This window comes from Microtus pennsylvanicus, chromosome 8 (genome assembly GCF_037038515.1).
Source record: "Microtus pennsylvanicus isolate mMicPen1 chromosome 8, mMicPen1.hap1, whole genome shotgun sequence".
Classification (NCBI taxonomy): Eukaryota; Metazoa; Chordata; class Mammalia; order Rodentia; family Cricetidae; genus Microtus; species Microtus pennsylvanicus.
Genome location: NC_134586.1, coordinates 90,657,898 through 90,672,465, shown reverse-complemented (window position 1 = coordinate 90,672,465; position 14,568 = coordinate 90,657,898). Strand labels below are relative to the sequence as shown.

The 14,568-nt window shown below is 45.6% G+C and overlaps 1 protein-coding gene across 2 annotated transcripts in view; it reads left to right on the top strand.

Annotated features, from left to right (window-relative positions):
- Kcns3 (potassium voltage-gated channel modifier subfamily S member 3) overlaps positions 1-14,568 on the top strand; it is a 46,916-nt gene that overhangs the window by 19,307 nt on the left and 13,041 nt on the right. For both annotated transcript variants that reach the window (XM_075984018.1, XM_075984017.1), the window contains exon 2: positions 12,186-12,376. The gene's annotated coding sequence lies outside the window, so the exon portion shown is untranslated. The remainder of the gene's footprint in view (positions 1-12,185; positions 12,377-14,568) is intronic.

Sequence of the window (14,568 nt, the reverse complement as noted above, 5' to 3'; positions counted from 1 at the left end):
AGATCTGTGAGTGTTCCTGACAAATTGGGCAATGTGGCTTCCTGAGACCCATGGGTGAGAGACAGTAGTGAGCTAGGGTGAGCTCAGCTTGCTTCTCATAGTGGTGAGGGAGCCTCCTCCTCTTATCTTGGGCATCTGCTTGGTCCCTGGAGGTATTTAATTTGTGGCCTTAGATTTAAAGTTTGAGCACAGGAGGTAGAATTCCCTAGGGACTTATAAATGTCATTAGAGAAGAGGGAGGGACAGTTAAGAATGGTGTTAGTGTTAGGCAATGGCAGGATCTGGGGAGTTCCAGAGTGACGGATGCCACTGTCCTGTCAACCATGCAGACTGGGAAGCAGCTTTGGGGTTTGGCTGCTTGGAGACGCCCTCAGCAAAAACTCGCGTGGAGTCGCAGGAGAAGAGTGAAGGTTGAGTATAGAAAATGACTTCAGAAAGCTGTGTTGCAGAGCTACGGGCATGGCTCAGCTGGGAAGGTGTTTGCTGAGCAAGTACGCAAACGGAGGCTCAAACTCCAGAATCCTAGCTAAAAAGACGGGCACAGTGGTGGGCACAGTGGTGCACACACATAATCCCAGCTCTGGGAGGTGGACATAGGCAGATTCTGGGGCTCCCTCACCAACAGGCCTAGCTGAATTGTTGAGTTCCTTGTTTGATAAGAGACCCTGTCACAAAACACAGGATGAGAAGTTACTGAAGAAGATACCCAAAGTTTGCCTCTGACCACATAGGTGCACCCATGTAGACACACGTCTACACAGGTGTATTGCTGTGAGGTTTCAGTGTGTGTGTTTCATATCTGAAGGACCTGAGAACATCTTCATCAGCAGGTCTGTGACTGATGTCATCTAGTACTTTATTTGTCCTTGACTAACAGTTTTTTGGGGGTGTGATAGTCCAGAGGACTGAACCTAGGTCCTTGTGAGTGCTTGGCCAACACTCCATCACCGAGTCACACCCGAAGCCCTTGGCTATGTTTTCTAAGAAAATCGGAGGAGTCCAGACCTAGCAAGGTTTAGTGGAGAATTCCAAGAGAAGTGTTTTTTTTCTTTTCTTTTCTTTTTTGCTATTAAAACAAAACCATTCTGGAGACAGACGAGATAAGGTGCTTTTGTGTTCCTATGCTGCTGGCTTAGATCTTCCCATGGCATCTCTAGTTCACTGTGGTGACTATGAATTTATATGAGCACATGGTGATGGTTTATTACCAGTGCCGCGAATCTAAACACTGCTTGTTTTCATTTATGATGTGCCAGGTAGATTCTGTGTGATGATTTTGTCAACCAGTTTTGCTACAAAATGCCAAGTGTGTTTTTATTGGCTTTATTTCCTATTACTGATTTTTTTACTTGTTTGAATTTGACAATACACTTGATGCAATGATGCGTGTGTATGTGTGTGTGTTTGTGTGTATGTATGTGTGTGTATGTGTGTGTATGTGTGTATGTGTATATGTGTGAGTGCATTACAGTTGACTTGCCTTTGATGAAGGGAAAATGTGTTTCCCATCTGCAGTACCTGATAAATAAGCTGTTTTTCTATTTGAAGTTGTGACTATAATTTCAAAAGCACATTGGTGGTGGGTTTTTTTTCCTTCTTTTCTCTCATTTAACTTAAGGGGCAAGAGAACTTTAAAAGTTAACATGAAATGGCAGTAGCTTATGACCAAGCTGTGTGAAAAGTTCACCAAAAATTTTTGTCAATTGATTCAGCAAATAATTTTTAAGAGCCTATTCTGTTTCAGATGGGGGTGCAGGCACCTGCTGTGTTGTGATGTCTACAGGAAACTAAGAATTCTAATGAACAAGATAAACAAGTAGAAAGCATGCGTTTCTTAGTGTATGTATATAGACTGTAGTTTTTGTTTCATTGCATTTTTAGTTTAGTGTGTGTGTGTGTGTGTGTGTGTGTGTGTGTGTATGTGCGCGCGTGCGTTTGACACACACCCATACATGTGTGCCATGGCTTGCATATGGAGATCAGAGGGTTTGTGAGAATTGTTTTTTTTTTCCACAACATGGGTTCTAGGAATCAAATTCAGGGTTTTAGGTTTGGCTTCAGGCCCCTTTACTTATTGAGCCACCTAGCCAGCCCGATTTCTAAGTATATTCTAAGGACTGACAAATATTAATGAGTAAAATAAGTCAAGGAGGGCCATCATAGAAGCGATGGATCATTCTTTGGAACAGTGTTTTAAAATGCAAAACAAGATGCAAAACAGAAAAGCCACAGGATATAAAGGACTCTCAACCTATTGAAACACATTCATCAAAATACTAAAACCAATTTATGATTGAGCAATATTTGTGCTTCTTTATGAAGTCATTATAGAAGACTTAGGAGTAGGTATGTGATGGCTGTGAATTCAGAATAATTATGAGCCTGAGTGGTGTTTCTTGGAGCCTGCAGCAACCTTTATGAGCTGGGGTTTATCTAGAATGTCTATTGTTGCAGGAGCCATATTGTTAATACTACGGCAAGCCTGTTTTAATGGAATCACTCATTTTCAGTTAGAGTTAGTAAAAGTCAAGGTATACCCCGTCTAAGATCCCTGTGCTGCCTTTTGTGGACAGAGGAGGCTATGAGAAGAGGGTTGGATTATCGAAACTAGTTCATGGTTTTGTTCCTGCATGCGTTTTTTGATGGCTGTCCTGGAATTAGTCATTGACCCTCTCAGATCCCAGGAATTCCTGAGGACTGAGGTACCCAAGGGCACTTTCTATTCTAGATATCCAAGGAACAGCACTTATGCCTGGAGAATTTTTTTTTTTGTGTGTGTATGCCATTTCTGACATTTTTCTTATGGATAGGCATTTCTGGAGGTCGGCAGTATGGACTCCTTGTTTCAGGGGAGTCTGTATGGCTTCAAGTAAGCCAGTTTTCTCTCCCTGGGACATCCCTCATCCTAGCTCAGGAAAGCGGTGACACACACAGGTGGAGTTCCTTGGACATTTTAAGAAGAGAAACTGTGTCAGGGTCTTGAGTTCATGGCTCCCTTGCGGCTGAACTCCGTGCTTACCTGCGCTTCATACCCACCCGAGGCTTTCCTCTTCCTTGATTTGGCAGGAGCTTCCTCTCCCATTTGGACTTGCCTTTCATGCTGTGTCTTTTGATCACACCTGCTGTGCTCAGCGAGGTTTGGCCCCAATGTTCCCACCCTCCTCTAGCAGGGATGATCCCCCTTCTGAACTGACAGGCCTCTGCATTCTGCGGCAGTTCCTTATTTACCTGATTGCTTTGTGATTGACTCCTGTAAGCTCTGAGGGTGAGCTCCACACTGCCTTTCGTCCTCTGTTTCTCCAGGCAGCCCATGGGGTAAAGCAGCTTTCAATGAATTAAAGCAGCTGGCGATTCTACTCAGGACACAGGGACACCCTGGTGGAGGAGCCTACCACTGGCACATCTCTAAGTTACCCTCATGCCGTAAATCTCCCCCAGTTTATGTCTCGTTCCCTTCCTGTTCAACTCCTGGCCCAGGCTTCTTGTGCCCTTTTAAATTTCCATGTTGATGTAACCATTTCCCAAGTATTTTATAAGCCTTAACACTCTTCAAGACATTTACACAATATTGACAAATGCAGAGTCAAAGGCAAGAATCGTGCCAAATTCTATCATCCAGAAAAAATGCACACATCGTTTTGGTGTGTGTTATCACAGATTTTTTTTGTCACTCTATTGTCAACTCAGGCATTGTTCACAAAGCAGGACCACGCCATACAGGGTATCTCAGTTGTCTTTTCTGACAGGACCGATTGTAGTAGTGGTTAGGAGAATGACTTTGGAACACGGCTTGAGCTCAGATCATGGAGCCATGATGCAGTAGTTGTTGCTGCCTCTTGGGTGGGTTTGCAGCTCATTTAGTAGGGGGAGTGACTTTGCTGCCAGCACAGACTCTGGGTTTGTGATGAGCCGGGTAAGGCGGTGCCTGTCTGGAGGATCAGCACCTTAGTGCAGGCAGGAGGATCAGAAGCTGAAGCTGGACAGTGAGTTTGATGTCAGCCTTTGTCTTCATGAGATTCTTTTTGTTTTTCTTTTTCTTTTTTTTTTTTTTAAAGTAGTCACTGACTCAGGAGAGTTAGGAACTTCCTTGTTCACTGCTTTCCTCACCTGTAAAATGAATGCAAAAGCCCCATTTACTCACAGGCTGTGTGTCTTTGTGCCTATATACCTTCAATGCCAGTATTTAGGAGGTGGAGTAGGAACATTACAAGGACAAGGCCAGATTGGAACTCATAGTGGCCTAACGACCAGACAGGGTTAGATACTGAGATCCTGTCTTCGGAAACAAAGAAACTAAAACTCAAAACCAAGACAGGAGAGCGATGGAGAGTAAGTGAGCCTAGAATGGAAACCCACAGAGCAGGGCCCACCTGATCCCAGAGGTTACTACTATCCTTCTCTCAGCGAGTTTGACTAGCGCAGAGGGCTCTACTCCACGGCTGTCTCCAGGCTATAGGGTCTGCCTATTGATGGATATCTAGGTGGCTCTTGGCATAAGCTTATGAATAATAAATGGCGCGCTGGACATCTTCCTACACGCATCTTTAACACTGTGATGATTTATTTGCACAGGATGCTACTGGAAATGTGAGCGGTGGGCCTTCTGGCTACACTGCCCCCAGGCAAAGCCTCCCTACAGTAAACACACACTGCTATTACCGTCATGTTACACTGTTCCCCTGCACCCTGCAGAACTGTTGGCTCTCCCTTCCTCTGTTCTTCAGTGATTCAGCACCGTGGTTTGTCATTCATAGCACGGAAAGGGAGCGAGACCAGGCTAAGATTAGGATGTGTAAGATCTCAGGCCTCCAATCTGGCTGTTTTCCCTTCCTGCCTGCAGTGGGAACCTCTTTCTTCAGCCACCCCGGGCAAGGTTGGTTACATGAAGCCAAAAGAGCTCCTTCCTGAGGCCAGTAGAAGGGTGGCAGCCACACAGACCACTATCAGAGTGACTTAAGAGCCCTGTTAATACCCAGGGGTGACTGAGTAGGGTCAGTGTCTGTGTGATGATCTATCTATGTGGGAACACCTCCCCAGGCAGCTTCTGGCCTGGTGGTCTGGGCTTTTCTGTCCCTGGTTGTCATGGGGAGGTGACTCAGCTGTGTGCCTGCTGCTCCTCTGTCCCACAGGGGAGGTTGTCTGGAAACAGAACCCGAGGAGAGAAGGCGGTGTTTAGTTACGCATGCTCCAGGCCTTAGGGACTGCTGGAGATGCTTTCTCCTTCACTCATTCCACATGCTCAAGAGAGAAACAGAACTTAGACTCATCTCTCAAGCAGAATTTAGAGACTTCGCTTTAGGAAGCATTCAATAGGCTACTCACTGAAAACCAGAATGTCTATGAATTTATTATTAGTCCTTGAATATATTAGACCCTGAGAAGCTTTCATTTTCCTTCTGGGGCTGATCAGAGTTTTTTTTTTTTATCATGTGAATTTAAGAGTTTTTCTTATTAAAATACTTGTTGAGATTTGATGATTTGAAGGAAGATCATAGTTCAGGGATATTAGTGGTGACCCACTGTCAGCATGGATTGGAAGGTGTGTTCTTCTGATGGCTTTGGATTAGCGGATTTAAATAGCAGTCCAATTCTCCGAGCCCACTAAATCCAATTATGGAAGCCTGATTGTGATATTTTAATATTATTGGAGCAAAGCACTGGATGAAAATTCTCATTAGTTAAGCAAGACACAGGCAGGATGGAATTTCATCTTCCATTATTATTCCTATAATTTTGTTACCCTCAGGTTTTATTAAAAATAGGTATGTGATTGATGGTGGCGGCAAGGCCACAAAACTGACATGTGTTTGAACTTTCTTCCTCTCCAAGATATTCACTGAGTTTCTACAAGGTGAGAGCTTTGTCCAGGAGTGGGTGTATTCAGTAGGAGCACTGTTATTGCAGAAAGCGGGCTATATACTCGAAGCCATATGAGTATATGGGCATGGGATGTCGTCCTAGGAAACACAAGGCAGGTTCTCACAGAGATAAACCTCTATTCTTATACTTAAGTCACATATACTTAGAGAGTTAATGGAAGCTTAGATTTGCTTTGTGCATGTGTGTGTTTATGTGTGTGTTCATTTGTGTGTGCATGTGTGTACACATGTGTGCATACATGTTTGAGTGTGTGGGTACATGAACACTTGTGTGATTGTGTGATAGAGGGTAGAAGTCAATGTTAGATGCTATCCTTAGCAATTTACCATTTCATTATTTCTTTTAAGTGTAATTTCTTTCAGTTGATTCTTTGGGAATTTCATATCATGCACTTCCATATCATGCACTTCCACATCTGCTCCTTACCCCATAGTGTGCCCCGAAAAGAAAATTAAAAGAACTACCTAAAAACAACAAAACAAAACAAAGCAAGCAAGCAAACAAACAAAACCACACTTTGCTCCTCCATCTTTACTGCCTCTTCCACACCTCTTCACTGTCCCCGTGTCATTGGAAGCTGCAGTGTGTCACACAGGACACCCCCTGGACAGTCAGCGTTACTTGCAGATGTTCACTGTAATGTATGGTTGGTCAGGTTCAAGGCTTTTGGCTTCCAGTACACTGTCAGTGCTGGACGTCCCCCGAAACTCCTCTCGGATATCCTGCTGTTTCCCTGAGTCATGGAGATCCTGTGACTGTAGTTCCACAGGGCCAGTCCCTTCGTGTGCTCCCACAGGCCGTAGTCATAGATGGGGTAGATGTTGGGGTGTGCCAACTCAAAGCCCCGGATGTGGGTCTGGGTGTATCTGATTTGGTCATTCTGGCCACTGCGACTGCCTTCCCACTCAGGCGAGAGGCAGAGCCAGCTCTTCTACACCCAAGCCATCAAGGCTAGCTCTCCCATTCTTGTGGTGAGGGGTGGGGACAACTTTTCAGCTGCAGTGGCCAGTGAGGGACAGGGTCAGCTTTTCCAGGACCATCGAAGGGCAATACTGGCTTAGTACAGCCCTCGGATTTTAACATGCATGGTTCCTATAGTCTCCTGTGGTAACATGGGCTACAGATATCAATACAGACCTCAGCTGCAGCAGGTCCACAGACCTACATATGGCCCTTGGCTGCACCTCAGGCCTGGATGTCACCATGGCCCTGGTGGCAGTGCTGGCCACCCATATCAGTATGGCCCCGGCAGCAGAATGATTCTAGGACACCGGCATGACCTCAGGTGGCTGATCAGACACGCGTATCCACATGATTCTCCAAGGTAACAGGAACCACGGACATCAACTCAGACCCTGACTTGATGGAGGAAGGTCATTGGTTAATTAAATAAAGAAACTGCTTGTCCTGATAAATTAGAACATAGGTGGGTGGAGTAAACAGAACAGAATGCTGGGAGGAAGAGGAAGTGAGCTCAGAGACGCCATACTCCCCTCTCCCGGGTAGACGTGATAGCTCTGCTCTCTGAGGCACTCGTGATGAAGCGCCAACCCAGGATGGACGTAGGCCAGAATCTTCCCGGTAAGCGCACCTTGGGGTGCTACACAGATGATTAGAAATGGGCTAGTCCAGGTGCGAGAGTTAGCCGAGAAGAGGCTAGATATAATGGACCAAGCAGTGTTTAAAAGAATACAGTTTGTGTGTTGTTATTTTGAGGCATAAGCTAGCAGGCGGCCGGCGGGGCTGGGGACGCAGCCCCGCCGTCCCTATTACAGCACTGGCTGGTGTCACCACCTGATTTTCTGAGATTGGGTCTCTCACTGAACCTGGGGCTCAGCTACTTGGCTAGGCTGACTGGCCAGTGACCTCCAGGAGCCTGCCTGTTTCTGCTCCCCATGGCTGCGTTTACAGGTATACGTCATTCATGACTGGCTTTTCTGTGTGTGTTTGGGATCCAAACGCAGGCGCTCATGCTTGTGTGGCAAGAACCTTACCTACTAAGCCATCTTCCCTGCCTTTATCTCTTATCTTTCCTTATTTTTAAAGTTTCTGTTGACTGACATCATGGCATGAAACGACATGACTGACTCTAAAGAAATAGGTGTTGGAGGACAGTCCCTGGGTCCTGTCCTTAGGGAAGGTCACTGCATGCTGAGTTGCAAACAGGGGTCTGAACCTTTAGCTCATTTCTAGAGTTCTGGTCTCAACTGGAGATAATTTGATTCCTAAGCAGAGCACTTGACAGGGACTGGAGACATTTAAAAGCATGTCTTATTGGGCTTTATCTATTTGTGTGTGTGTGTGTGTGTGTGTGTGTGTGTGTGTGTGTGTGTGTGTGTGCATACACATGCATATGCCATGGCCTGCTTGTAGTAGGTAGAGGACAACTTGTGGGAGCTGGTTCTCTCCTTCTTGTGTGAGTCCCGGGAACTGAACTCACATCACTGGCCTCCATGACAAGTACCTTTAGCTGCTACGATATCTTGCCAACTCGGGAGAGATTCCACACTGTCCTAACCTTGGTATTATATACAGTAGGTGGTATCAGTACCATGACATATCCTACAATCTGTGGGGCGCTATCCCGAGAAACAATCACCCCACTCTCTAGAAGCAGCAGTTCCAAGGTGGAGACGTCTACTGCGGAAGTTTGTAAGATCAAGATGTTGTCTGGATCAGGAGTAGGACACTTGTCACAGATCAAGGCCAGCTGTGTAACTTCAGAAACTCATTTTCTGGAATCAAAAACCTGATCAAACCCTGCTGGCTAGTTTTATGTTAACTTGACACAAGCAAGAGTCACCTGAAAGGAGGGAAAATAAAAAGGCCACCATAAGATCCAGCTGTAGGGCATTTAATTAATTAGTGATTGATGGGGGAAGGCCCAGTGTGTGGTGCCACCCCTGGGCTGGTGGTCCTGGCTTTTATAAGAAAGCAGGCGAGCAAGCCATGGGGAGCAAGCCAGTAAGCAGCACCCCTCCATGGCCTCTGCTCAGCTCCTGCTCCAGGTTCCTGCCTGGTTTGAGTTCCTGTCCTGACTTCCTTCAGTGATAAATTACAATGTGGAGGTGTAAGCCAAATAAACCCTTTCCTCCCCAAATTGTTCACTGTCAGGGGAACACAGCAGCGACAGAAACCCTGACGAAGACACAGACTTACATGAAAACTTACTTAAATAAGCCTCCTTCCGCTTTACTAAATTCTATGCGTTGGTAAATACCAAGGGTAGAGATTATATTGTCTGCGTAGCTCATATGTTACCTGTTGGCAAGGTGCACGGGTCTCTGTTTTCCAGGAAGTGCCTCTTGGAGCCTAGTGTCAGTGCAAGGGAGTTTTTGGGAGTATTTAAGAATACCAAACCTGGGGCTGGAGAGATGGCTCAGTGGTTAAGAGCATTGCCTGCTCTTCCGAAAGTCCTGAGTTCAATTCCCAGCAACCACATGGTGGCTCACAACCATCTGTAATGAGGTCTGGTGCCCTCTTCTGGCCTGCAGACATACACACAGACAGAATATTGTATGCATATTAAATAAATAAATAAGTAAGAATACCGAACCTCTGAGAGTTTGACTTTTGACCTTTGATCTTGCCTTGAGATGCTCCTTTGTGGGGGCAGAATGGGCTGAGCACCCAGGATGGGATGATTTCATTTGCATTTACTGTGTGTGTGTGTGTGTGTGTGTGTGTGTGTGTGTGTGTGTGTGTGGATAGTATTGGCAGTCATATTGTCCTGCCCAGTTACCTCCTCTGCCTCTGCCTAGTGGCTTTTTGTTATCTGTATTGATTTTTTTCCCTTCTAATTTACTCTAATTTTGTTGGCTTGGGAGAGGGGGATCGGTTTGAACAAAATGTGTGAAGCAAAGCTGTATGACAGGGATAATTAGCATGAAGCTCGCTCGTGGGCTGCTATACCTCACTGGCGGCTTTCTCAGTCTAGATAACAGTTCAGAAGAATGTGGTGTAGCAGGGATGGGGACATACGGAGTCCTGCATGGGTACAGAGGACACAGGCCAGTACTGCAGTGCCACGAGGAGTTTCTTCTTTATTTACCAGGTCAATTTTGCATATCTACGGTGAGGGCCAGGGAATCCGTAGAGCCCTTTGTGTGTCCCTGTTCGCAATCCATTTCCATTTCTCTGGCCTTGGCTCTAAGATTGGATGTTAGGGGTCTGGATGAGGGACGCGTCTACTATGTCTCTTGCTCTTCACCTTTCCCCTCAATAATGGAGTTTGCCGTTGTGTACATTTTTGAATGCTGTAGCGAACTCATCAGGAAAAATAGCCAGGCTGGAGGAAATGGCAAAGATAATTCAGTTATTGTGAAAAGAGACATTCTGCAGAGAGAATAGGGCCTTGAGGGAGTGTGATGGTTTTTGCCAGGATCGGACTGTATTGCAAAGTCAGAAGCCTGTTCTGTGCTAAATCACAACCTATGACACCTTTGTTCGAACTTATCAACCCTGATGACCTTGGTAGGCACAACTAATGTGGGGTGGGGTTGTGAAACAGGAAGGGGAGAGTAAGTGAGTCCACACTTCCTTCCCCCAAGTCTGATGCTTTGGGTTATGTTTGGCGCACTTCCCTCAATCCTTCGTCAGCCTTCCCTGACCATAACTAGAGGAGCTTCGATTTTTACAGTGAGATGAACCTGGGTCCTGTCATTTCTTGTGTGAACTGCGGGCAGGTAGCATCTTTGGGTCTGGATGTCCCACCTCTACATTGAGAATAATACTTGGCATATGCCGTGGTTGAAGGTTGCGGAGACGTTTGTAAAAGCCTTACAAATGTACCTGATGTCGTGTGGGGGACTCTGAAATGCGAGCTATCATTTCTTGATGGGTTCATGTAGAACACAAATGATCTTAGGATGGTATGGATTGGTACAAATGCAGACAACTTCCTTTGAGGCAGAGGCTCTTATTGACCGGGAGCTGCCCAGGGATCTTCCCATCTCAGCCTGCTGGGATTATAAAGATAGGATACCACATCCTGCGTTTTTACATGGCCTCTAGGGATCAAACTCAAGTCTTCATGCTTAAGATGGAAGTGGCTTTACCAGCTGAGCCATCTCCCCAGTTTCCATCATTCGACAGTGATTAGGGTGATAGAAAAATCTAGGAAGGCACACAAATTTCGAGTTTAGGTGGCAGGGAGGAAGTTGCTGTTTGGGATGTCATTTATTTATGACATATCAACTGTAAGGCCTCCCTGGGTACAGGTTTCTGTTTAGAGGATAGGCTTGGATGACCTCCCCATGTGTCCCTGGGTCAGACCCGAGAGTTCCGTACTGGGCCAAAGCAATGGACTTCTAGCCAAGAGCCCATGTACTCCTGATTGTCTTCCTTTGGTAATGAGTATAGAGTATGAAAGCTATTCAGGGTTAATTTTCCTTTCTCTTACAGGATGTTGAAGTTGGAAAGGTATCCGAGTAGAAAGATTAGGCACTGTAGCATTTTTGCCTTTGCTTGGGAGGCGAATGTCTAAGGTACTGCCAGGAGGCAGGGAAGAGAAGGGGGGAGAGGAAGAAGTGTAGGCTAAAGGGCAGGAGGAGGACAAGGAGCCTTTAACTTCTCAAGCCCTCTTCTCCATCCTCATAAAGAGATTTCTCTGCTTTCCTATCAGGAGATCCGCCTGAGGCGTTCACCTGACGTGGATCTGCATTTCACTTCGGATTTGTTCTCATGACTATCTCTTACAAGGGGAAATTTAGCCCCGTAGAGTGTCAGGGTGCGCTGTGTCCCCGTTGGGGCCAGCTTGTAAACTGTGTTCCTCCCTGGCTCATCCTGCACTGTCCCCAGGATCTTGTTCAGACATGTTTGTTTTCACATGTTTACTTGGTCTAGGGCCTGTGAGCTCTTGGGGGTGTTGCAGTGGTTGCCCTGTGTGAGATCCCAGGGCCTTAGAAGGTCTTCAACCACACTGAGCGTTTGTTTAATGCCTGATGTAGCCGCAGACACTTCTTGCCTGTCTTCTGCTCTACATCAATAGTTTCTTCTCCATGACTACCCGCTCCCCCTTTAGAACTGATGTTGACTGGAAAGCATGAAAAAAATCAAGGGATAGATGCTTGATAGCCAGCATAGACCTATGGGAGAATGTCACCATGAGGCAAGGCTTACTTGGTTGGGAATTTTTATTTTTGCATTCTTTAACTGAGAGAGACCAGTTCCTCCACAGAAGTTCCATGGGGCTTGAAGGTTTGCATCTAAGCAGTAAAACATGCCCAGAGCACTGTGTTGGTGATCAAATGGCTTGGTTTTGTTTCCACTTTGAGTGACAGCTTGATTGATGCTTTCCTCTGCAGGTGAACTTGACTTCACAGCATCTGCTTTGGCGTGTACAACCTGAGGACCACACGCTTCTCTTCTCTGAGCCGCTCAATGCCTGTGTGCACCCCAGACTCCAGCAAGGGAAGAAGGGAGAAGGTTCTCGGATGACAATGGATGTTCCACTGTGCAGGATGAGGGCAGAGTGTGTGACATCACCACCACGAGGGTAAGCGCTGTCTTTCTGCATCAGTTTCTCTGACAGTCGGTCATTGTCATCAGAGGAAGGGAAAGTATTTTACAGCGTAGCAAAAAAGAGGAAGTTATTTTTCCTCGCAGATGGGGAAGTTCTTCTCATTGTCACATCTCATGGACAGATGAAATAAACAGGGGTCTGGAAAGGTTACACCAGCTTGTGATCATACCAAAAGCCAGATTTAGAAAGTTCTGGCAATGGTTCAAGGTGCTCGCCTGTCATACACGAAGCCCTGGGTTGGATCTCTAGCACAGCATACAGGTCCGGCATGGCGTCACACTCCTGTACTCCTAGCACTTGAGAGCAGAGGCAAGAAGATGAGAAGTTCAGTTTTCCTTGGTGTTTAGTGAGTCAGAAGTCAGCCTGACCTACATGAGGCCCTACCTTAGTATCTTAAATCAGAAAAACAAAACAACAGCAAGAAAGCAACTTAGTGTGTTACACATATTCCTTCCCCCATGCGCCACTTTTTTTTCTTAACATTTGCAGTTTTGGACTTGAAGAAAGATCACTATTACTCTTGCAGTAAGGGTCCTATTATGTCTAACTTAACACGGATGTCACAGAACTGGAATTGTCAGGAGACTGGCTCAGGTCACAGTGTGCCCAGAAACACAGTTCTTTTAGAGTTGTATAGTGTTTAAAGCCTAGTGGGTCAGCTCAGCTATCCTACATACAAATCAGAGTTTTGTTTCTCCACGAACACTGGTAAGTCTATCCTTGAATCCCCCCAAAGTACTGAGGTGCTGTGCAGTGTCTCCCTGTGTAACTGTGAAGAATGCCTTATAGTCCCCCAACTGTCCGTTTATTTGCTTGGCTTCACTGGTTGGCCATTGGAGTCTCCGAATTTTGCCAGGCCTGATCTAGATCTTTCTGCTATTGCTCTTCCTGAGAGCAGAAATAGCTCTTGTGAATTCTTTCAAATAAAAATGAGTGTCTTTTTCCAGACAAGGACAGGTCATTAACAAAAGAGGCTATAGTGTAGAGAGGATAGCCGAGTGCTGCGGATGGGCTAGACGTTCAGCGTTTGTGCAGAGCAAGGCGTGGGTACAGAAGGCGTGACACTACCGTGTGATAAACGCTCATATAAAGTGGACACAAAGGACTGTTAAAGTTGAACAGAGCAAGAGAGTCCAGGAGGAAGGAACTGGGAGCTTGACCCAGTCCATTCAAATTCTCTAAAACTCTTTCCCTGGAGTATCAACTGTTACAAACATCTGTATGAGTGTCCCTCCATGCAAGATGGCTCAGGTGGAGAAGTGATTCTCATATGCAGAATCTAGGCAATAATGTATGTACAAATTACTTTTATGTATAATTCTGTTTTTACTATATTCATAAGGTTGGATGGCTCTCTTATCCAAAATATTTTTATCACTCCTAAAAGAAATCCATACCCATTAACAATCCCAATTCTCCCTTCTTCCAGCTCCAAGTGACTAGCAATGCACTTCCTGTTTGTATGTGTTATTTGTCGGGGATGTTTCATATTTGATGATGCAATGTATTATGGCATTTCTATGGACAATGGACTATATACAGGACAGTATGTTTTAATATCCTGACTGATTTACATATAAAAATTAGCCATGCATTCAGCTAAACCTGAATGGTCAAAGTGTAGAATCCTTTTTATATGTTGTGCTGATTAGCTTTTATGTTAACGTGACATAAGCTAGGGTCCTCATAGAGAAGGGACCCTTACTTGAGAAAATTACTCTATAAGATCGGATGGTAAGCACATCTGTATGGTGCTAGTGATTGACATGGGAGGGTCCAGCCCATTGTGGGTGGTGCCATCCTGGGCTGGTGGTCCTGGGTTCTACAGAAAAGCATGCTGAGTAAGCCACAAGGAGCAAGACAGTAAGCAGCACCCCTCCATGGTCTCTGCATCAGATCCTGCCTCTGGGTTCCTATACTCACGCTGCTTTTTACATGCACTGTTAGAAGCCATGTTTCTTTTGACCATAGTGTTTCATCACAGCAATGGAACCCTACCAGGACATGCTACTGGATTTGGTTTGCTAGTGATTTATTGATTATGTTTGCATCCGTATGCACAGAGACAAGGGTCTTGAGTTTCCTTCTAGTGTCTGTGTGTTAGTCTTGGTAAGACAGGAGTACTGACTTTATAGAGTTGGGGAGGGCATCTTCTTCTTCTTGGT